Source organism: Gopherus flavomarginatus, chromosome 16, assembly GCF_025201925.1.
Source record: "Gopherus flavomarginatus isolate rGopFla2 chromosome 16, rGopFla2.mat.asm, whole genome shotgun sequence".
In the NCBI taxonomy this organism is placed as follows: Eukaryota; Metazoa; Chordata; order Testudines; family Testudinidae; genus Gopherus; species Gopherus flavomarginatus.
This window is the reverse complement of record NC_066632.1, coordinates 28,050,090-28,074,416: the sequence shown is the minus strand read 5'-3', so window position 1 is coordinate 28,074,416 and position 24,327 is coordinate 28,050,090. Positions and strand designations below refer to the sequence as shown.

At 46.8% G+C, this 24,327-nt stretch overlaps 1 protein-coding gene across 2 annotated transcripts in view; it reads left to right on the top strand.

The window, feature by feature from the left end:
- The window catches only part of ASIC1 (acid sensing ion channel subunit 1), a 179,077-nt gene that overhangs the window by 12,631 nt on the left and 142,119 nt on the right, over positions 1-24,327 (top strand). The window contains exon 1 of one of the 2 annotated variants that reach the window (XM_050925707.1): positions 6,849-8,406. The exons of the other annotated variant lie outside the window; for it this stretch is intronic. The gene's annotated coding sequence lies outside the window, so the exon portion shown is untranslated. Of the gene's footprint in view, positions 1-6,848; positions 8,407-24,327 lie in introns of those variants that run through there. 2 annotated transcript variants of the gene reach the window in all.

The following is a 24,327-nucleotide window of genomic DNA, read 5'->3' as shown; positions in this document are numbered from 1 at the left end:
ATTTGTCAAAAACAAATCATGCCAAACCAACCTAATTTCCTTCTTTGACAGGGTTACTAACGTAGTGGATGGGGGAAAGCAGTAGACCTGATATCTCTTGATTTTATTAAGACTTTTGACACAGTTCCACGTGACATTTTCATAAGTAAATTAGGGAAATGTGGTCTAGATGAAATTACTACACAACTAGTCAAAAGACTGTACTAAAAGAGTAGTTATCAGTGACTGGCTGGCAAACTAGGAGGACATATCCAGTAGAGTTGCACAGGGGTCAGTCCTGGGTTGGTTCTAGTCAATATTTTCATCAATGAATTGGATGATGAGTTGGAGAGTATGCTTCTAAAATGTGTGGATGATATCAATCTGGGAGGGGCTGCAAGCACTGTAGAGCACTGGTTCTCAACTGGGGGTCCATGGCCCACTGGGAGACCATGAGCAGGTTTCAAGGGGTCCCCAAGCACCAGGCTTCAGCCCCGGGTGGCGGAGCTCAGGCAGGGAGTGCCACCTACACCCTGACTCACCTCAGCGGGCCACCCAACCTGTCAGGGAGGTGGGTGTGCAACCAAAAGTTGTAGCATCGCTGCAGAAGAGAGATCTTCCCCTGCCATCAGAAGGTGTTGCCTCACAGCCATTGACTCCATGAACAGGCAGAAGCTAGCCAAGGAGATGCACAACTGTTCTATCCTGCTACATCAGCAATTCAAGGAGCAAGGCCAAATGGAAGGTAAAATCGGGGGGGGGGCACATGACCCTACATGCCCCCTACCCCATCTCTTCTGTTCGGGAATCCTCAGGTTTGTCTGTTTAAGTTTAGGAGTCCCTGGGTTAAAAAGGTTGAGAATCACTGCTGTAGACTATACTCCTGGGGAAATTCTGCACCACTGCATGCACACAGAATTTATGTCCCCTGCTGATTTCTTTGCCACCCTCAGAAAAATTACTTTTGGATTAGGAAGCAGAGGGAAGCTGCAAGAGTGGTCACACACCCCTCCCACCTCCGTGCAGACAGTGGCCTGTGCTCTCCACTGCCATGCTGGAGCCTAAACATTTATTTATTGACAAATAAAATTTGCAGAACTTTAAAATATTGTGTGTAGAATTTTTTTGGGGGGAGGGCACACAATTTTAATTTTTTTGCTGCAGAATTCCATCAGGAGTAGAGGACAGGATTAGAATTCAAAATGATCTTGACAAATTGGAGAATTGGTGTGAAATCAACAAAATGAAATTCAATAAAGACAAGTGCAAATTACTTCACTTAGGAAGGAAAATTTAAAATTTGGGAATAACTGGCTAGATGGTAGTACTGCTGAAAAGGATCTAGGGGTTATAGAGGATCATAAAGTGAATATGAGTCAATAATGCACTGTAGTTGCGAAGAAGGCTAATATTCTGGGGTGTATTAACTGTAATGTATATAAGACATGGGAGGTAATTGTCCCACTCCAGGGATAATTAATTCTTTTTTTGTCAAGCTCCAAATTTCTTGATCAAGATATAGTCAAGGTCCAGACTCCAGAGAAAATAATATAAAAATAATAACAATAATGATAATCATAATAATAATAAGTAAATAAAAAGACGTTGTGGTCCATTCAAAGTATCTGGTGGTCCAGATTTGGCCCGCATTCCACCTATTGAATACCCCAGTCCCACTCTATTTGGCACTGGTGTGGCCTCAACTGGAGTACAGTGTCCAGTTCTGGGCATCAACTTTAGGAAGGATGTGGACAAATTGGAGAGTGCAAAAGGGAGCAACAAAAATTATAAAAGGTTTAGAAAACCTGACTTATGAGGAAGGGTTAAAAAAAATGGACATGTTTATTCTTGAGAAAAAAAGACTGAGGGGAGAAATGATAACAGTCTTCAAATATGTTAAGGGCTGTTATAAAGAGGACTGTGATCAATTGTTACCCGTGTCCATTCGAGATAGCACAGGAATTCATGGGCTTAATCTGCAACAAAGGAGATTTATGTCAGATATTAGGAAAAACTTTATAAATACAAGGGTAGTTAATTCTGGAATAGGCTTCCAAGGGAGGTTATGGAATCTCCATCACTAGTGGTTTTTAAGAACAGGTTAGATAAACAACAGTCTGGGACAGTTTTGGTTTACTTGGTCCAGCCTGAGCACAGGGGGACGGACTTGATGACATCTCAAGGTCCTTTCCAGCCCTACATTTCTATGATTCTGTGATCTAAGTTGACTTTTCTGAATAAGAAGTGGTGGGGGAGGTATAGGCAGTTATCCAGATCTCCAATAACAAACTATAATGCACAGTCCCACATTCAGGAGCAACCTTACAAACACAAACCAGTGTGCTCAGCTGCATACTAATCAAATCTACAGTAGTATACCAGTGTGTATAGCCTAATGCTCACAAGTGACCTTATAATAACAAATTGACCTGCATAGCTCTACATTAACCAACCTACAATTATAAACAGGACTGTCTTTGAGTGACCTTTCAAAAATAACAAAGCAGTGAAAGGAACGCTATAATAACAAATTAATGAGTATGGCAGTGCCTATGAGCAACCCCACAGAAAACATGGAGGAAAAGAGATTTTTAGGTTCATAGTCTCAGTGGGTTATTATTATTATTATACAACACAACACTTATTATTACAAACAACACTTAACAAAAACGTGATTTAAAATTATGAGGCTAAATTTGGTGGAACACAGTGGTTTCAGCCCGTATGAGTTTTGCCTGCTTTGGAGTTTAATTCACTTCTTCTTTCCTAGGATGATTTATGTCACAGACCATTAGGGGGTGCCACAGTCTTTGGTATGAATCTTCAGACAGGCTGAAGACATCCCTACAGCATATTTTCTTGTATGGTGTAGTCCAGACTTATTTTAAACAACTATGTCTAAGGAGAGGTTTTTGCTTTGTGTTCTGTGTTATTGATTTGTTTAAAGAACCTAGAGCCTGATTCTGATCTAACTCACACCTGTGTAAATCAGAAATATTTCTACGGAAGCTGAATTAAACTGGTGTAAATATTCTAAATAGCAAAATTACTTGTCAATATCAGCAGAGAAGCAAGGGCCCAGTCCAAAGCCCATAAAAGACAATGGGAATCTTCTTATTGACTTAACTGGCTCTGAATCAGGCCTTTTTTGATATAATCCTTGTCAATAGCTGTTTGCAGCATCAAAGGAACATGGTGGGTAGTTGTGTTTTTTAAAATTAACTTATGATTTAACTCCAATCAAAATATAACTAAGTGGATGAGGAGGTCTAAAAATTGTTGAGAGAAAGCCTTCTGTTTTAATCTCAGGGGATCCATAGATTTTAAGGCTAGAAGGCATGATTATGATCATCTAGTGAGTTTGACTTCCTGTTTAACACAATCCATAGAACCTCACTCAGTAATTTCTGCATCAAGCCCATAACATCTGTTTGCGCTATAAGTTTATACAATATTTTAACATGTTAAAGAAAATGAAGAGTTTTTATTAAAAACCAGGATGTAGTATGTGTATTACTGACTGATCCAAACTGAATTTGACATCTACCACAGATCATTCATTTTTTACTGAGTCCAAAGTGGACATAATCAAGCAAGAGAATACTAACAGGCTGCCTTTGCTACATGCACCATATAAATCCATCCTCACCAAAGGCCTTTTTATCCATTTGAACATATTTACTCAGTTACTTTTTTCCCTGCATTTAACATCAAACAATACTAACAAGTAACAGTGTATTAAGGGATCCTCATCACAAATGCAAGATATTTAGAAGCTATAGCAAACTTTTGTACTGGTGACCCCTTTCACATAGCAAGCCTCTGAGTGCAACCTGCCCCCTTATAAATTAAAAACACTTGTGTAGCAAAGCAGTCTGATTCCCCACCTCCCCGGAGAGGGACGAACCCCTCCGGATGCCAAAGTGGGTGGAGCCAATGGAGTTTGCGCCCGCTCTCAGAGGTCAGGGCGCAGGATAGGAAGTACAAAAGCCCAACCCCAGAGCTCACTAGAGCCCCAGCCGCTGGAGAAGCCAGTCATCTCTGCCCTAGCTCCTGGTGGGAAGACTCCTGCAGTCTGCGATCGACCCGAGGACTGGCCAGATCAGCTGAGGCCTGATGTCGACCAGACCCCAGAGAAGCTGTTAAGCCTGCCTGTGGCAAGCTACCTGGAGGAGCTGCCAAGCCTACCACTCGCCAAGTATCCCAAGGAGCCCATGGTGCTTGATTCCGTGGAGGACACTGTCCAGACGCAGGTACCTCTAGAGTGGGAGGTAGGAAGTAGCCTCGGGGGCAGCCGACCCTAGTCTGGATGTCAGAGTGTTGAGGCCAGGATCCCCACTGACACAGCAGCAGGCCATCTGCTGCTGTTAGGGCCCTGGGCTGGGACGCAGTGGAGTGGGTGGGCCTGTGTCCCCCCTCCCACCCAATGTACGGGTGGCATCTCCCCCTCTCCCCAAGCCCTTCAGAGACAGGGCCTAAACCTCCTGAACTCATGTTTACTCAGCCCCTGCATAAGCCCTTGGGCCATAGACTCTCTACTGCCCCGCCCCAACCCAGGGCCGGTGTTAAAGCTGTTTGCTCAGGCCCTGCATAAGGGCCTGGGCCATAGACTCTCGACTGCCTCTCCCTGAACTAGGGCCTAGGTCTAGGCCTGCAGAATAGAGCTGTTTGTTGGTCTCTACCATTGCCATGGCATGAAACTCCGCGGCCAGGCTAGTTCCCCAAAATAATTCGATGGACATAGCGAAACAGTCTGGTTCCCCGCAGCCCCGGAAAGGGACGAACCCAGCTGAACCTTTCCACAACTTGTTTATGCATTTAACACCATTATGCATGCTGGAGGCAGGGGCGGCTCTAGACATTTCACCGCCCCAAGCAGGGCGGCATGCCACAGGGGGTGCTCTGCCGCTCACCGGGAGGGCAGCAGGTGGCTCCGGTGGACCTCCCGCAGGCGTGCCTGTGGAGGGTCTGCTGGTCCCGCAGTCCGCTGGTCCCATGGCTTTGGTGGACCTCCTGCAGGCACGCCTGTGGGAGGTCCACCGGAGTCGCAGGACCAGCGGACCCTCCGCAGGCACGCCTGCAGGAGGTCCACTGGAGCCGCCTGCCGCCCTCCTGGCAACCGGCACAGAGCCTCCCACAGCATGCCACCCCAAGCACACACTTGGCATGCTGGGGCCTGGAGCCGCCCCTGGCTGGAGGCAAAGCGGGGTTTAGGGTGGAGGCTGACAGCTCACAACCCCCCATGTAATAACCTCGCAACCCCCTCAGGGGTCTGACCCCAAGTTTGAGAACTCCTGAGATATAGCAACTGAGGCTGTCATGTTAGAAGTCTCAGAAGCTGACTGAAGTCTGCTGTGATGATTAGAAATCTTCAGGAAAATCCGAAGTGCTGAAGAATGAGATAATGGTGGTTCAACAGAGAGTATCCTCCGCTCTGAGTCAGAAGTGACCCCCATACCAAATCTGGTAGTAGGGTGCCCTTTGCAGTAGGGAATGCTGTGGGTTAACTCTGTAGGGGGTGCTATCACCACTGAGAGAGTACTGATTCCAATGCTACAGTGCAGTACTAGTTCTAGGGGGTGCTCTTTGCCTCAGTGCTAATGTCCCAGTGCTTAGGGGTGCTCAGTGCAAGAAATGGAGTAGGTGACAGTTAAAGGCACTGATCTCTCTGGGGCACTATTGACCCCAATGCTCCAGTACAGTCCTGGGAATACTGTTCTGCTGGAGGTACCGTCTTTCAAATGAAATGGCATACCAGGACTATTATTTCACATGGTCATTGTACATCCTTGGCAGGATCCATAGCACGTCTTTTTGGAAGAGCAGGGGCATTAGTAGCAGTGTTCTGGCCAAATTCAAGTTTCAGAGATTACATTCTGCCAGCCATAAAATGCCTTTGTTGTTTCAAGTACGTACAGTGTTGTTCCCCTCCTCAGCTGTTCTCTAGTGTGGCTGCATTTCATCCCAGACGTGTGATTTCAGAGGTGAGTGAAGTGATTTCTATATACAGTCCGCAAAGCACTTTGGGATCCTTGTGGATGAAAGGCACTATATAAATGTAAGATCATTATCATTGTGCTTAACATAGCTCTTAAGCAACACAAACTATAGCCATGGTTTATTGAAATGTGGCATAATGATACCCTATTAACGTAATTCCAGATTTCTCTAAGAACTTTTTTAAAATAACTTCCCAGCAGGTATTTCTTTTGCAAACACTTCTACGTTTTGGTGGGCTTGATTTTTCAGATTGTTGCACAATAAGTGCACCTTTCCAGATGGTCACTGAGGTGCCCATAAATTGAGGATTTAAGTATGCATGTCATTTTCAAAGAGAGATATGCAGCATATAGTTCAGGCAATGATAGACAAATGTAGCATTCTCACAGCAGAGAAGAGACAGTACTCAGCTGTGATTAATATAAAAGGGATTCTTTATTGAGGTTTCAGAGTAGCAGCCGTGTTAGTCTGTATCCGCAAAACGAACAGGAGTACTTGTGGCACCTTAGAGACTAACACATTTATTTCAGAATAAGCTTTCGTGGGCTACAGCTCACTTCTTTGGATGCATAGAATGGAACACATAGAATGAGCTGTAGCCCACGAAAGCTTATGCTGAAATAAATTTGTTAGTCTCTAAGGTGCCACAAGTACTCCTGTTCTTTTTATTGAGGTTGCTGGTCACAGGCAGACCCCTGGGTTCCCTTTGGCTGTCTAGGTCCTAGCCACTGCTGACAAGTGTCACCACATAGGGTTTCTCCAAGTCCTGGCCAGCACTCAGCTCCAGCCTATGCGCTACACAGATTCTGTCTGGGTCATAAGCTTTATAATGGGCCACACCAAAAGCTGAGATCCCAGCTTCCTGGAGTGTTTGAAATATGGATGCAGATTTTGCACCTTGGGCTCCCATCTGAAGTTTAGATTCAGTTCAGAAAAGGATTTGAACATAGGTATTTATCCAAGTCAAAAGGATTCTCAGATCCTGATGAGTTTTGCTAGGTACTCCCATTATCGTATCATGTCTCCTACAGCTCCTATTGTCCTGCTGTAAGTTGTGTTTGAACAACAAGAGGGGCCAGCCTTTTCTTAGACACACTGTGCACCCTTTAGTCCTGTCACCTCCTGAAAGAGTTCATATCCTTCTCTCTGGGAAGTGGGCACCATATAGCAGCAGCATCCCTTAACCTCTGCAGAGAGGGATGTTTCATATCTCTAGGTGTGAACATGCAAGAAACACCAGAGACAGCAAGAGCTTTGGCAGTGGGGAGCTCTAACCCAGCTAGAGACAAGATTCTCCCCTTTCATCAGCTCTGCCTTTTTATCTCTATGCTTTTCTGTCTTGCTCCCTCCCTCCCAGAGAATTGATCAATCTTATTTCTCTCTGTCTCTCTGGAATCTTTCTATCTGTTCCGGGGGAGAGGTTGTTTCTATTTATCTCTATGCTTTTATACTTTTCTTTCTCTGACCTTTCTCTTTCAGGGGATTATCTCTCTCCTTTTCTTTCTTTTAGGAATCTATCTACCTCTGTCTCAGTTGAACAGATAAATCATGATTAATAATGTATCCCACAAATTTAAATCCTTTTTTCTCCTCAAAGGATAGCCAAGATTTCCTCCAATTGTTTTTTTAAAGAACTGATAGTTTGTGGAATTTGTTTACATTATTGTGGCTCATCATGAATGGTTCTCAGTGAGATTCTGTCATTTCACTCTCCATTGGTTCAGCATGACTGGTCAGACAAGCAGAGCAGTATCAGTTCTGTTCCTGGCTAGACGAGTGTGCAAATGATACTTAGGTGAACGTAGAATCTGGTTTCCATTAGTGTCTGTTCCAGTTAAACCCAGTTGTACAAATCTCTGTGAAAAGTGAACATGAAAGAGGCACAAGCAGAGTCACAACAAATACACTTGGGGGCACAGTCTTGTACCCTACTGTAGTGAGGCGGTGTGGCTCCCCTCCAGCCCAGAGGAGGAAGAGCCCAGATGGAGGCCAGAGTGGGCGGAGCTAAAGAGCTCTGAGCCCGCCCCTCAAAGGGTCAGGCGCCGACCCAGAACTATAAAGACCGGCCCTCAGAGCTCAGTCAGCCCCTAGCAGCTGGAGCGAGCAGACGTCCCTTAGGGAATTCGAGTCTGGGAACCTCCTGCGACCCAGGGCAGCCACCCAGACTGGCCTGAGCTCCCCCGCACCCACTTCCCGGAGGAGCTGCCTGAGCCCGCCCGCACCTGCTACCCGGAAGAGCTGCGGGAGCTCCACCGCGCCCGCTACTCGGAGGAGCTGCCAGAGCGCCCCCGCACCTGCTACCTGGAGGAGCTGCCAGAGTTACCCTGGGCCGACTATCCGGAGGGGTTCCCGGACCTACCCCCACACAGCCCCGGCCGCGATGAGCCCATGCTCCTGGACCCTGCAGAGGCTGACATCAGGACCTAGGTAGGCCCCGAGGGGGAGTATGGAAGTAGCCCGGGGGCAGCCGACCCCAGTCTGGCTGCAGCCTTACCGGAGCCTATGTCAATGTGTTGCAGCCAGGATCCCCACTGACTGAGCGGCAGATCGTTAGTCGCTGCTAGGGCCCCGGGCTGGGACGCAGTGGAGTGGGAGGGCCTGCATCCCCCCTGCCACCCATCCCGGGGTGGCAGACTCCCCCTCTCCCTGGCCTGAGGAGGCCGAAGCCGGTTATTGTTGCTCTGCTCTGCCCAAGGGCCTGAGCTTCCTGACTCAGTGTTTGCTGCCCCGCCCTGACCTAGGGCCAGGGTCTTAACTGTTATTGCTGCTCGGCCCTGCCCAAGGGCCTGAGCTTCCTGACTCAGTGTTTGCTGCCCCGCCCTGACCTAGGGCCAGGGCCTTAACCGTTATTGTTGCTCGGCTCAGCCGAAGGACCTGAGCCCCTTGCCCCCACAGGGCAGGCGATTGCCGCGAGGACTGCCGGGCTATTTCCCAGACCCACCGGTGTGTAGTGAGCTGGTGTGGCTCCCCTCCTGCCCCTGGAGAGGGTCGAGCCCCGGCTGCACACCTACCTTCAATGAACAGCAGCTTACTCCAGGAGTGATCCCACGAATTTCAGTGGGCATCAAGATTCCTGAAGTCGTTGCTCAGTTTTACTAGCTAGCTATCACCATATAGAGCCATCTATCTGTCATCATAGGTATCAATTTATATGGTGTGTGTATCTATGGCCATATGTATTTTGTATCCATTATCACAGGAGCCCACCTCTCTTTGTCTAACGCATTGTGGTTGTGGTGTTAGAATGCCAGTCCCTATGTTCTCTCCCTGCCCTTCAGAAGCTGAGAGGAGATGGAGAGTGTGGGAAATGAGTTGCATTCAGAGATTTATTTCCTATTTGGGTGTTGGAGTCCTTTCTCTTTGGGAAGAGCATTGCAGATTGGAATGTTTGGGGCAGCTGGCTATTTAGAGAGCCCTGGATGTGGGGATCAGACAGGGCTGGCGGAAGCTCAGAGAGACAGAAAGTGCCTGTTACTTTGTTAAAACCTGTAGTAGAGGCAGAGTGAGCAGAAAGGATTCAGAACTATCTGGCCTCCCTCAATGGGGTCATTTACCAATTAGCCAGCCCAAATCTCTCCTGATGAGAGGGCCCTTTGCAATTCACCTGGTGTTCAGAGGAGTTTTAAAATATCAGCTGGGGAATTAAAAACTGGCAGGACTAAGGAAAAAGAGGGGAGATTTAACAAAAAGAGCAGGGGATATGGCACAGCAGAGACTGGGGGAACTGTGCAGAAAGGGCATGGGATGTTGTTGGGGACAGTAGGAGGAATACTGCACACATAGGGAGAGGAAAGTATGTAGCTGACTGTGGTGTGGAACCTAATGCTTAAATCAGCCTCTGTACCAGTTGACTGGAAGATAGCAAGTGTCACACTGTTTCTATTTTTTCAATTTTGCTTACTGTTTGCAAGTATAGGATAGAACCAGTAAACTTTCCTGCAGTTAGTTTAGGCCAAGCTGCAGGTTAGCACAGGGCCTTGGAGGTATGGGGGCTTTTCACACTGTGCTGGGGAGAGAACCTTGCTCTCCACCTTTCCCCTCTGAGGGGAACAACTCTTCTTGGAAGAACATTTATTCAGCACCTGGATCCCCTGAACTCTGCAGCCTTTAAGACTTTTAGAAGAGGTCACATCCTAGAGCAGGGGTCCCCAACGCGGTGCCCGCGGGCGCCATGGCGCCCGCAGGGGCATCTTAATGCGCCCGTGTCCTGGCCCCCAGAACAGCACCCGCCGAAATGCCGCAGCGGCATTTTGGCGGGGACGCCTCTCGATGATGATGCTTGTCACCGACAAGTGATGTCATCAAGAGGCGTTGCTCCCGAATTTCGGCAGTGACGCCTCTCGATGACGCCGCTTGCCGTCGATAAGTGATGTCATCAAGAGGCTTCGCTCCCAAATTTCGGTGGGGATGCCTCTCGATGACGTCGCTTGTCGACGGCAAGCGACGTCATCGAGAGGCGTCTCCACCGAAATGCCGCCGAAATTCGGCAGCATTTCGGCGGGTGCTCCACCGCTGCAGTGGTCCTTTGGCTGGTGTCTGCCAGCCGAAATGGTTGGGGACCACTGTCCTAGAGTATACAAGTGAAATGAAAACAGATTACAGATGCTCCCCGGGTTACACAAGACCCAATTTACGCAAATTCGCACTTACGAAAAAAGTTCCATAAGCCAGAAATAGGATTTTTGAGTTGCGGAAATTTTTGCGTAATGTACAGGTATACATTTCCGACATGCAACATTTGAGTTATGCAAGGCTTTCCAGAACGGAACAATTGTGTAAGTCAGGGGGCGTCTGTACTGCCATATATTTGCTGTCTGGCAATAATGTTGCCAGAGGAGAGAGGTGTAAGCAGGGGAATGGTCCCACTATTATGGGGAACTTTTCTGGCTTGTAAATTACCCTGGTGAAATGAGTCCTCGCTCCCACTTCCTTTACCCAGAAGCCTGCCTGACCTTAAGAGCTCCCCTTCCACTCTCCTGTGTGGCAGAGTTCTCATAACCCCAACAAGGCTGGGCCCAGGATTCCTGGAGAGCTTGACCCCCAAACTTGTTGTGGTCACTTAGGGTAGGGGCTAAGGTGTCCCCACTCTGGGGTGCTCTCTCTGCACTGGATGCTTCCTGACCCACTGATCATTACATACAGTTAAAAGCAAATACTATTTATTAAACAACAACCAATTTTAAAAATAAGGAAAAAATGGGAAAGGTTAAAGGAAAACACATAACCCCGCTCTGTGGCATGGGGACATCACAACCAGCATCTCTGGAATGTAAGGGAAGTTCACAGTCTGTCCTTCAGATGTCTTAGGCCACCTTCTCAGGCCTTGGCTGTGCTGCAGGGATGCTGCAGGTCAGACACTTGCTCTGGTGGTGGCCGCACACATTCAGGCTGTAGGTGGCAGGACCCATCTTCCCAGTGTCAGCCTCCCCTGCCCGGGTTATGATCCCCCCTCCAAGTCTGGCCTGCCAGGCCTCTTGGCTGGGGGCATCTCCCTGCACTGGGCCCACTGCCCAGGGCCCCGCTCACTCTCCCCAGCTGCTCACCACACCTGGCTCCAGCCCCAGCTCCAGCTCCACTCTGCCTCAGCACTGATGCTGCTCTGCCTCCAGCCCCCTGGGCTGCTTTTTCTGGCCCCTCTGGCTCTGGTTGCTGCAGTTCTCCTCCCAGCACAGACCTGCTCTCTGGGCTGCTTCTCTCATTCTTTCTGGCCAGCGTGACCCTGGTCCCCAGCTCAGTTCGGGCCCCTGCTCTTTCCTTCACTCACTCGGCCCCACTCTGTTCCCAGCAATGCCAGCTCACACTCTGAGGACCGGATCACCATGGCCTCCTGAGTCCCTCATTAGCCCGCCCACCATGTCAAGCAGGCTGACCTGGAACATTGGTCTCCCCCCATTGTTTCTGGGGACTGTCAGTCTCAGGGTCTCGATTTCACATCGACCCTTCCCTTTTCTTTTGGTACTGGAACTGGCAACCAAAAAACCCCCACTGAGTTTTAGTAAGGAGCAAACAGTCCCCTTACATTGGGAATGTTTGATTCTCAACCCTTCCCAGGGCCTCGTGGCCTCACTCAACAAGAGGAGCGTCGAGCTGGTTGAAATGTTAGTCACTAGATCAAAACCAAGGAGAATGCAGAGGACCAGGATTGTTGAGTCGCAGGCCTGCAGCTCTCTCCCAGTTTCTATAACTTCTCACTCAAAGGGAGGAGAACTTGGAAGGTTGCTTTCTCTCTGCCACTGTTACCCCAAAGCCTGAACGAGAAACCATCTCTCTGGGGGATCTGCTCATTCCACAGGACCCAGGAGGACTTCTAATCCTGCTTCCAAAATACATACTTCTTCAAAACTGCAAAATTGCTGGGGGGGGGGGGAGGAATGCATCACATGACAAATAAATTTATATGTACAAATATACCCATCTGAACACTGGTAGTTGCTTCAGATTCCTGTGAACAAGGCTGTTTTTCTCCTGTGCTGTTGTCTATTTCCATTCCATCTCTCTTTTTTTCCCTTTAAATCACATACACAAATATTAAAACACCTGCATAAGTGATGAGGTAACAACAGAGTTCAAAGACTTCTTGTTTCTGTGGGAAGTTTTAGCAAATGGGTTTATCAGAAGTTCTCCAGGGCATGACTCACCACTGCCTGGCATCTCAGACACTTCTACCTCTGCAAAGGAGTGCAAGATGCTACTACAGGATGAGTGAGTGGAGAATTCTGACTTGGTAAATGATGACACAAGATCCAAGTCTGTGGAGACCCAGGAGTCAGCAGTTAGGAGGATCCAGGCCAGCAACAACTTGCTTTAGTAGAAAATGCTCTTTTTACATAACTAGAGACAGGCCAACTTTAGCTCCAAAAGCTGCAGTCACATTAACTTTTATTTCACCAGTGTTTGGCAACAGGTCCTGAAATCTGAATCCTTTGCTCCCATCCCAGTCCCACCCATATCTTACACATTGCCATGCAGAAAGCTTCTGTAGGGACTGCACGCACACATCTAGCTCTTCCCACCACCCCCCTCCATCCTCTGCACTTGTACAATAGAACTGCATCAGCTTCCACTGACAGCGAAATATTTGCACGCATAGGGAAAGGATTTGACCCCAAATACTGTATTTTGGCTCCTGATCCTGCAGCCGCTCTATCGCTGAATTGTTCTTACATAAGAATCCCATTGAAATTCCTAGCCTCATGCTACCTTCTCACCAGGGCCGGCTCAAGTGTTTTTGCCATCCCAAGCACAGCAAAGAAAAAAAAAAAGCCGCAATCGCAGCACTTCGGCGGCTGCTCTACCACGTTGCTTCATTCTTCGGTGACAATTCAGCAGCAGGTCCTTCCCTCAGAGAGGGACTGAGGGACCCGCTGCTGAATTGCCACCGAAGACCCGGACATGCAGACCCTTTCTGTTGGCTGCCCCAAGCACCTACTTCCTGTACTGGTGCCTGGAGCCAGCCCTGCTTCTCATTTGCCCTTCAGCCTATGTTTCAGTGATTGGCAGGTGCTTGGCTTAGGCAGTGAAGCATCTCCAGGAAGGTGCTGGTGCCTGCAGCTATATGGTATTTTCCACAGCTGAGATCTGTATCCCTCTCTGTTCATAGAAAGCCAAGTTCAGAGACAGTGGCTCCTGTGGGAAAGCCAGGAGGATTAAAAATTCACATTTTGCATTGATTAGAAGCTGCATAAATTACTAATTATGACCTGGAGCCTTCAGTGCACAAGGAAGAGAAGTTGCTGATATTTCTACAATAAATCAGGCTCAGCTGGGAAAGGCCTGAAACTGACAAGAAATAGCATCAGCTTTAATGAACAAGGGAATTTGTGAACTGTTTATGTGTGTGCCCACACGTGTACATGCATTTGGTGTGTTAAGTAGGTATGGTGTGTGTATGATGTGAGTGGCTGTTGCGTACTGGACACGTGCACACACGTGTATATGTACCTGCTATGTTATATATTTATGTGGGGGACTGTATGTGAGCATGGTGGGCCAGCCCCCTTACTTACACTTTACAAATGGGGAAGCTGACGTGACTTCCCTGGGTCCCTATGACGGTCTACACCCCTAGGGTCAGGGTAGCACGGCCTAGCAGCCAGTCTATAGAGCAGCCCTTAGGTGCAGGGCAGTGTGGCCTAGCGGCCAGAGTCTATAGGAGTGGGTCACTCTCAGGAGAGAGCTCTTCACTGGCATAATTAAACCACCCCCAAAAAGCAACAGTAGCTATGTTGGCAGGAGAGTGTCTCCCACCGACAGCGCTGTACACACCGGCACTTTTGTCCGTGGAACTTATGTTAGTCAAGGGTGTGTTTTTTTTCACACTCCTGACCAACAAATATAACAAGAAGTGGGACAAAGTAACAGTAATTTATAAACAATTTATAAACAGAGTTGTGAAGCCTGTCTAGGCTACAGGCAGAAGAGAAGGAAGGAGTGGTTTACACCCAGCACATGGAAAGCCATAGAAACCAGATGAGCCCTGAAGAAAAAAGTTTTAGACACAAAATCCCAGAAGCTAAAGGACTAATACCACAAGCAGTAGAGCAAAGCACACTGGGAGGTCAAAGGCCTTGTGAGAGCAGACAAACGGTTTTATATTGATACTCTGGCAACACAAGTAGAGGATGCAGCTGCTCATGGTGAACAAGGAACTGTCCACAAAATGACGCGGCTTATCAGTGGTAAACAGCAGATACCAACAAACAGTCTCATCAGGAACAAACAAGGACACGTACTAACAACCAAAATAGAACAAGAAATGCACTGGACAGAGCATTTCAAAGAATTGCTGAACAAGGAGCCACCTAAAGAGGAAGCAAACATCCAGGAGGCAGAAGAAGATCTTGATATCAGCACAGACACCCCAACTAAGGAAGAGATCATTCAAGCTATCAAATCCTTAAAAAATGGGGAAGCTCCTGGCAAGGATAACTTGAATGCAGAATTGTTCAAGGTAAATCCTAAATTAGCAGTATCTATCCTGGCCCCTCTATTTACATTAGTCTGGGAAAGGGAAAAAGTGTCAGATGAGTGGACCAATGGGGTTATAGTGAAGATTCCAAAGAAAAGAATTCTCAGTGATTGTAATAACTGGTGTAGTATCACACTTTTATTTGTGCCAAGCAAAGTATTGTGTAAGACCAGCTTATGGTGCATTCTGCGGGCATATGGAATTCCTTTCCATATAATCAACATAATCAAAAGCTTCTATTTCAACTTTACTTGCAATGTTGATCACAGTGAGCTCAGTTCTGAAGTTAAAACAGGACTTTGTCAGTCTACTATCCTCTTCAACATTGCCATTGACTGGGTAATGCGATGTACAACAGAAGACATGCCAAGAGGCATTAAATGGATGCTCTTCTCATCCCTTGAAGACCTGGACTTCGCAGATATCACTCTAAGATACAACCGTATTTGCTCCAATCCCTCAGACAGATAAACACCTACAAGATCTCTATGAAGCATTCTTAAAACTACAATACCCACCTGCTGAAGTGAAAAAACAGATTGACAGAGCCAGAAGAGCACCCAGAAGCCACCTACTACAGGACAGGCCCAACAAAGAAAATAACAGAATGCCACTAGCCATCACCTACAGCCCCCAACTAAAACCTCTCCAGCGCATCATCAAAGATCTACAACCTATCCTTAAAGATGATCTCTCACTCTCACAGATCCTGGGAGACAGGCCAGTCCTCACTTATAGACAGCCTCCCAACCTGAAACAAATACTCACCAGCAGCCGCACACCATACAACATAAACACTAACCCAGTAACCTATCCTTGCAACAAAGCCCGATGCCAGCTCTGTCCACATATCGATTCAAGTGACACCATTATAGGACCTAATCACATCAGCCACACCATCAGGGGTTCGTTCACCTGCACATCTACCAATGTGATATATGTCATCATGTGCCAGCAATGGCCAAACCGGACAGTCTCTTCTCAAAAGAATAAATGGACACAAATCTGACATCAGGAATCATAACATTCAAAAACCAGTGGGAGAACACTTCAACCTCTCTAACCATTCAGTGACAGACTTGAAGGTGGTAGTTTTGCAACAAAAAAACTTCAAAAACAGACTCCAAAGAGAGACTGCTGAACTCGAATTAATATGCAAATTAGACACAATTAACTCAGGCCTTAACAGAGACTGGGAATGGCTGGGTCATTACACTAATTGAATCTATTTCCCTATGTTAAGTTCTCCTCACACCTTCTATGGGTCATCTTAATTATCACTTCTAAAGTTTTTTTCCCCTGCTGACGATAGCTCATCTCAATTGATTAGACTCTTCCTGTTGGTATGCATACTTCCACCTTTTCATGTTCCTTGTATGTATAAATATCTCCTGTCTGGGTATGGCTACACTTGAAACTTCAAAGCGCTGCAGTGAGTGTGGTTGCAGCGCCAGCGCTGGGAGAGAGCTCTCCCAGCGCTGCACGTAAACCACATCCTCTATGGGTGTAGCTTGCAGCGCTGGGAGCCGTGCTCCCAGCGCTGCAGCACTGATTACACTGAGGCTTTACCACTCTATATCTTGCAGCACTCAGGAGGGTGTTTTTTGACACCCCTGAGCGCGAAAGTTGCAGCGCTGTAAAGCGCCAGTGTAGCCATGGCCTCTGTGTGTTCCATTCTGTGCATCTGAAGAAGTGAGCTGTAGCTCACAAAAGCTCATGCTGAAATAAATTTGTTAGTCTCTAAGGTGCCACAAGTACTCCTGTTCTTTTTGAGAAATTATTAAGGGCATGCAACAGCTTCCATATGAGAAAAGATTTAAATGATTAGGAATATTCAGTTGGAAAAAAAGTAAATTTAGGGAGGATACGATAAAGGTCTGTAAAATCATGAAAGGTGTGGTGAAAAAGAACCAAGATGTCACCCACTGACATTAATAAGCAACATGTTTAAAACAAACAAAAGGAAGTACCTCTTCACACGGCACACAGTCAACCTGTGGAACTCATTGCCAGGGAATAATGTAAAGGCCAAAATTATAACGGGATTCAAGAAAGAGCTAGATCAGTTCATGGAGGATAGGTCCATCAGTGACTATTAGCCAAGATGGTCAGGGATGCAACCCTATACTCTAGGTTCCCTAAGCCTCTCACTGCCAGTTGCTGGGACTTGATGATGGGATGGATCACTTGATAATTGCTCTATTCTGTTTGTTCCCTCTGAAGCACCTGGCATTGGCCTCTGTCAGAGACACAATACGGGGCTGGATGAACAACAGGTCTGACCCAGTGTGGGTGTTCTTATGATACACGTTCAGATTGTATCCATTAGAAAGCAGTAGTGTGCTTACATGACCATGCACACGCACACCCCAGACACACCATTTTGTTACAGTATTAATAGAACATTTTGTTAAAGCCCTTTCTAAAAGACAAGCCAGGGTCATGATTGTTCCCCTAATTGTGATTTGGGGAAGGCCAAGAAAGTGAAAATGACACAATCACTTTCAAAAGGGAGCAGCTTGCACCGGAGTGAAAGCATCTATTTACCAAACCAGCTCTCCACATGTGCATTTTTAATCAACCTTAGTTGAGTCAACAGCAGAGTCTGTACCTAGAGACCTTCTGCACTAACAACATGAGCCTCTACCACTTGAGTTAAAAGAACAACTCTCTACACTGCCACTTGTAATAGACACTTATCGTCTTATGAGGATCAGACACTAGAGGGGGATCAAAGTTCCACACAGCCACTTAGAAAAGTAGGTGTGGCCAGCTCATACATGGGCATGGCAAAGAACTACTGTGAGAGGAAGGCACCACAAGGAAGGCAGGAGGGATGAGTCTGTGAACTGCCTCGCATGGGGGTGCCTCTTGTGTTCATATAGGTGTTGGGTGGCTGCCATCTGCAAAGCACATTAAGGCTAGGTTAGTGCCAGGGTCCAAACACCACTTCCTAAACCATGAAATTGTCTTTGGGTTTTTTTCTCTTGCCAACACTGATAGAATTTTGCCTTTTGCCTTTTTCTTCTGCTGTGCTTGTCTGAGGATTAAGCAGCTGGGAGTCTTGAGTGAGTGACATTCCCCCCCTCCTCACCCCTTTGCCATGCAAATAGAGAAACTTAATCTTCCAGCCTCCTCTGATATTTGTGCTGAATTACAAGCTGGGAGTGGAGATAAAGTGCGAGCAAAAGGAAAGTACAGGTACAGCAGAGAGCCTAGCCGCCTGGCATAGACCTTTGTCCACACAGATAAAGGCTTTCCTGTGTCATGCATAATTCACCAGGCATCACCTCCCCCAGCTTCTGCATGGGCTTATTTCTGTGTCCCAGAGTCTGGATCATTGGTCTCTTTGTTTTAACTGCTTGACTCCTAGAGTAATTGAAAATCCTCAGGAACTGTAAGTGCGTTTGTATGTCTCTGTTGATGCAAGTGTGTGTGTGTGTGGTGTGTGGATGTGTGTGCATGCACACATGAACTGTGAATGTGAGTGTCAGAGAGAACGAGAATCCTGAAGTGTGCTAGTGTGGAACTGCATATTTTTCTGTTTGCTGGAATGTGACAGGTTCTGATCATGTACATGTACATTATTGTCCATATTGATGTGTGATTATGATTATTTATGCTGCTATGTTTGTACTTACAGTCATGTATATGTTCACAAGTTTGTGTACCTGGATCTAAAAATGTAAGATGTTATAGGATGGATTCCTGCAAGAACAAAGTGATCCCTTGACCTCTGCCATGGAGTCACATGTCAGTATCAGGTACAAGCAATCAAATCGCATCCTGGAAGCGTTGTGTGCATCAACTAGGGGACGTTATATAGACTACTGAGTATATTCACATCACATGTGAGCTGTTACATGGACCTTCTTATTCCATGTGAGACAGAAGGAAGATCTGAAAATTCAAAAGATTCTGTAACCTTTGGATAATCAATCATTTTGTTACTACACTTTGCTAACATCATAAGCCACAAGCCACTGCATCCAACCACAAATCCAGTGCCGAGTCAGCACATAGTCTACTGCATCCAGCTGCAGTGCCAGTGCTCGATCAGTGCTCTGCATTGCAAATACCCATGGCAGGGGGCATTGTGAGAAATGTGTCTTTTTGCCACAGGAATACAAAGTACTAAGGCCAGCAGAGCCACTTCAGATGGACTTCCTAGGAGCATCTTATGGGAGAACTTGTAGAGACACCCGTGGGGCTTACAAAGACAGGGTGCAAAGAACCTGCACAGCTGGGGGAATGTACAGTGTACAGCCTCTCATGGTGATCTGACAGGCTTTTAATTCTGTGCACATTACAAATGATGTCTCAAACATGACTGGATCCCTGGTCAGTTTGCTTAGGTGAAGCTTGAGTGATCTATAAATAATTTTCAGATTTCATTTCACCTACAAGTGAATGAATGAATGAATAGTGTTATAGGGGTTTGTAAAAATTTACAACTCTTCTGAAACATGAAGGATTGGGATCTATTTAGATTGGAGGGTTTCACTAGGATGAGGGGACTTGGATTTTCTTTCTCTCTCTCTCTCTTTTCACTGTTTTTCTCCTGTCTCTGTTCCCAGGGATCAGCAAAGCCTCCCCACATGAGTGGAGGCAACACATTGACACCACAAATCCTGGGATGTGGCATGATGAAGATAAGCCATCTGTACCCACACGCAGTGCAAGGAGCAGAGCAGACCTCCTTGTGGCTCCAGTGCAGAGGGATATATTTAAAATCAGAGCCATTTACAAGGAAAACAAAGTATGTAAAACTACAGAGCATGAACTCCAGAGACCAGGGGAAGATAACTAGGAAAAATACACAGCAGGGGGCATCCAGGGGCTCTCAAATGATGCTCCCATTTGAAATATGGCCGGGGAGTGGGACTTACATTCAGGAGCATTTGGCCATAATGCTTTAACATACCTGGTGAGGTGTCAGTTAAACCCCTTTGCTGCTTCATCTCCTCCAAATATTTCTGCCTCTTGTCATAATGGACTTGTAAATTCCATTAACCCCCTTCTGTGCAGTCTGTGGGATTCATGGGCTGATGTGCCACCAAAAGAGGCAGTCTGATCTGGGGATGACAGAGTGATGAATGTAGTATAAATGCCTAGATAAAGAGAAATGCAGAAATAGAGTAGATTAGATCTGATTTTAAAAAACAGGTAACTGGATGGATGGACAGATACTGGTAGACAACTTAGACTAGTATACTCAATAGTGGTTTAAGTACTAAAAATCATGAAATTAACACTTCCCTTTCCTGCAAGCGTCACGGCAAGAGACAACAAGTGTTTCCAGAAGGGAAATCACAACCCCATGTGGTCCACAAAGGAATGCTAATGGAACCTGTTGCGTTTTCACCAGCAGTGGCGGCTCCAGGCACCAGCGCAGCAAGCGCATGCAGGGGGCTGCCTGCCGGTTGCCATGAGGGCGGCAGTCAGGCTGCCTTTGGCAGCGTTTCTGCGGGAGGTCCGCCGATCCTGTGGCTTCGGCAGCAATTGGGCAGCGGGTACGCTGAAGGCGCGGGACCGGCGGACCTCCCGCAGGCACGCTGCTGAATGCCACCTGACTGCCGTGCTTGGGGTGGCAAAATACATAGAGCGGCCTCTGTTCACCAGGCACATGGAAAGATGTTTGCCTCCTTCCTAGATAAGATTGCTTGAAATACCTTTGCAAATGCTTCAAAATTAGGCCAAAATATCAGAGAGAGAGAAAACAAAAATGGAGTTCTGGGATGTCAAGCCCAGACTCCACACAGTAGCTCTTCATAATATAACTGTCGCTTTTCTTTCTCAATGGTTTTGATAATTTAAATAATTATCAATATAGACATTGGATTGTCATCATTAGATTCCATGGTTAAGTATCTTTTGATATGAATAGGGGCAGTTTACATCTCTCTCAGAACTAGTATTTTAGGCTGTCTGCAGATTCAGGCCAATCTCCTGGCATTGGTTTACTCTCACATCACATTTAGAAGGTTATTTTTGTGAGCAGAAGGGTCAATGGTTTAAAATAAAAAGTGAAAACAGATTCTAAGACAGAAAATAACAGCTTCCAGGAAAAAGGTTTACCAAACTGCTGTGGACTAGCCCAGTTGGGCCTGTGAAGAGAAGCACCAATCATGAATGCTGGGTTTGGGTCCTCCACCCATCTAATAGTCAGAGTATTTGGATGAAAGAGAGATCTATGCAAGGAATTAACAATTCCCAGCATTAACAACTGATTGCATTTGCTTTGGCTAATTATCCATTGGTTTTGCAACAGAACAAGCCTATTGGTGTGGAGGAGCTTTCATGTGCAGAGTGCTGTGGGGGCACTGCATTACACATGTGGTGGGATCTCTTGCAAATGAGTTTTGCTTCCTTTCCCAAGCCACAAAGCATGGAATATCCTTGGCCACTCCCAGCCACATGACTATCACAAGCACCCACTTAATTATTTCTGCTTTGTAAACTAAAGCGCTGCCATGAGCTTAATAACTGCTGCTTGGGACTAATTGGGGTGATTATTATATGGCCCAGAGGAAGCATCACAGCTTGTTATCTCTGGGGAGTAGCATTACGAGCCAGTAGATAATGAGAGGGTTATTTGTAGCACTGTAGATGACATTTTAATGCCTGTAGAAGTGATTGTGATCAAGCCTCATTCCAAAAACCCACCTTGAATTGGGGAGGCCATGAGTCCTGTAAGCTGGGCAGCAGCCCACACTACCACTGGGGCTGACAAAATTCCAATGTGACAATAATTGGATATCATGAGTTAGTGTTGCGCCAAATTCCTCTGTGGCATAAACTACTGTAACTCCCTGATTTCAGGATAAACTGCACTCACATTACAGATGGCTGTGGTCCTGGATCTTCAAAGCACTTCACATGCATTGATCAATTAAGCCTCATAACTCCTCAGTGAGGTTGGTTTGTTTCCGTAACCTATTTTACAACACTGGTTCTCCACTTGCGAGGTAATTCCCTTCTCTTCATGTGTCATCATATAATGGCTGCATCTGTAATTTTCACTCCATGCATCTGAAGAAGTGGGTTTTTTACCCATGAAAGCTGAGGCCCAAATAAATCTGTGAGTCTTTAAGGACTCTTTGTTGTTTTTTTAAGTATGGCAGGTGCTCACCCAGGGTCATACTGAAAATCAGTGACAGAGCTAAGCTAAGAACTGAAGTGCTACTGACTCCCACTCCCATGTTCTAACCATTTTTCTTCTGAAGTCCCTGGACACGGCCTGGAATGGGAACATCATTGCAGTGAGTGAATGATGCACTTCAGCCATCTAAGGTTCGCTGTTGTCTGTCTGTCCATCCATCCTCCAAGATGCTGCCTCATCAGGAAGTTCCAGTTTAGAATAAAGAGCAAGCAGTTTTTTACCACAGGCTTGGAGCTTAAACAACAGGATTATTAGAAAGGCTAGATTCCAGGTAGAGGTGAGGAAAATCCCTTCCTAATGAGACCCAAGGCTGCTTAGCTAAGCAGACAGCATTTGCTGTCAAGAGGCCTAGCGCACCCAAGCACTATGATGGGAGAGCCAGCTCCCAGGCTCTACTAATCCCCTTGCAACATCACGAATCTGAATCCAGCATTTAAAAAATATATATTTTATTTTGTTCTGATGCTTTTTAATCTTGCAGCTGTTTCCTGGGAAGAGTCAAACATTCGTGCCTGTTTCATTATCAGCAAGTATCAGACCAGGATCCGTAAAATAACTCTTGACGGATCCCCAGTTCTGGCCTTTGGGATCATCCATCCCTTTAAGAGAGCAGGGTGCCCCAGTTTGCAGCCTTTTTTTATTTAAACAAGAATCACCAAACGGATATGGGACCAATCCTGCACCCACTGAAGTTTTGCTTCTGAATCACTAGCAGCACAATTGGGCTCTTCAGCTTTAATGTTTTCTCATTGCTGAGCTACCCCTGGAACTCTCACAGGTCACTGCTTCTTCTGCCTTCTCCAGCCAAGCCCCTCTCCCCCTACAGTCCTCCCCTACAATCACCTGAGCTGGATGTGGGGACAGGGAGGAGCCAGCCAAGAAGAATTACTGCATCAAGGGTAAGAAACATAAACTTGACCCAATATGCTGCATCAAGGCAATGATACAGGGATGATCTATGACCTAGTGGTTAGATCAGGGGACAGCAAACTACAGCTACTGAATTTTAATTGTGGATCCTGCTTGAAAGGTGGTCCATTGATTAGTGCAGGGAACTAGTACTCTGTCTCCCAGGTTCTACTCAGGACTCACAGATACCATCCCTAGCTTTGAGAGACAATGTGATTTAGATTTCCACCACCTTTGCATCTAACTTGCTATGAGAGTTGGGAAAATAACTTGCACTTTCTGTGATTCAGTTTCTGCACCTGCAAAATGGGTATAGTCTTGACCTACATCACAGCAGGGGTAATGATGTTTGCTTTCAGTATATCAGTCGGCCAATAGGTGGAATGCTGGACTGCCAGGATGTAAGGGAAACTTTGATGTCCCAAATCCCAAGCCATTCTCTTTGCAATCCCAACTCCATCCCTCACTTGCAGTAGAGAAAAGACAAGTTAAATGTAAAAGGGATTCTTTATTAAGGTTGCTGGACACAGACAGACCCTGTGGTTCTCTCTGTGCTGTCTAGAGTCTCCACACAAGGTCTTCTTATGCCCTGGCATGGACCCAGCAGTCAGAGTGGATTGCTGATGACACAACAGCCTCAGGCAGCAGCGGAGCCCCAGCAAACAGGATCCTGCTACAAACACAGGAAGAGCAGCAAAGAATCCTGTGGCACCTTATAGACTAACACGTTTTGGAGCATGAGCTTTCGTGGGTGAATACCCACTTCGTCGGTGTGGCAAAGTACCTGTCTCTCCTCTCCTAGCTCAGTCCTTCTCAGCCTTGGAGACACAGGCTTGGGCAAAGCAAAAGCCCTTCACAGTCGCGCAGGGTCTGGCTGATCCCTTCTCAGTCAGGCCCTTGTTCTGTTGTCCTCTCCTTCTGGGGAGAGTGCAACCTGCCTGCAAGAAAAGATTTTAGAGTTCAGCTGCCTCTACTTGCGGGCAGGGCAGGGCAGGGCAGGGCAGGGCAGGGCAGGGCAGGGCAGGGCAGGGCAGGGCAGGGCAGGGCAGGGCAGGGCAGGGCAGGGCAGGGCAGCTCCTCTTCCCCCGCCCCCACTTCCCTGCCAGGGAAGGTTTAAAAAGGTCTCCAGCCATTGGGGCCAGCTGAAACTAATTACCTCCCTGGTAACCCCTGTTCCAGCTGAACCTTATTCCTCCATGGTTAAGCCTTCTGGGACTAATTACTACCCCACTCTTGGTAGCTAAGTGTCCTGAGTTTGCCACAGTCGGATGCATGCATCCGACAAAGTGGGTATTCACCCATGAAAGCT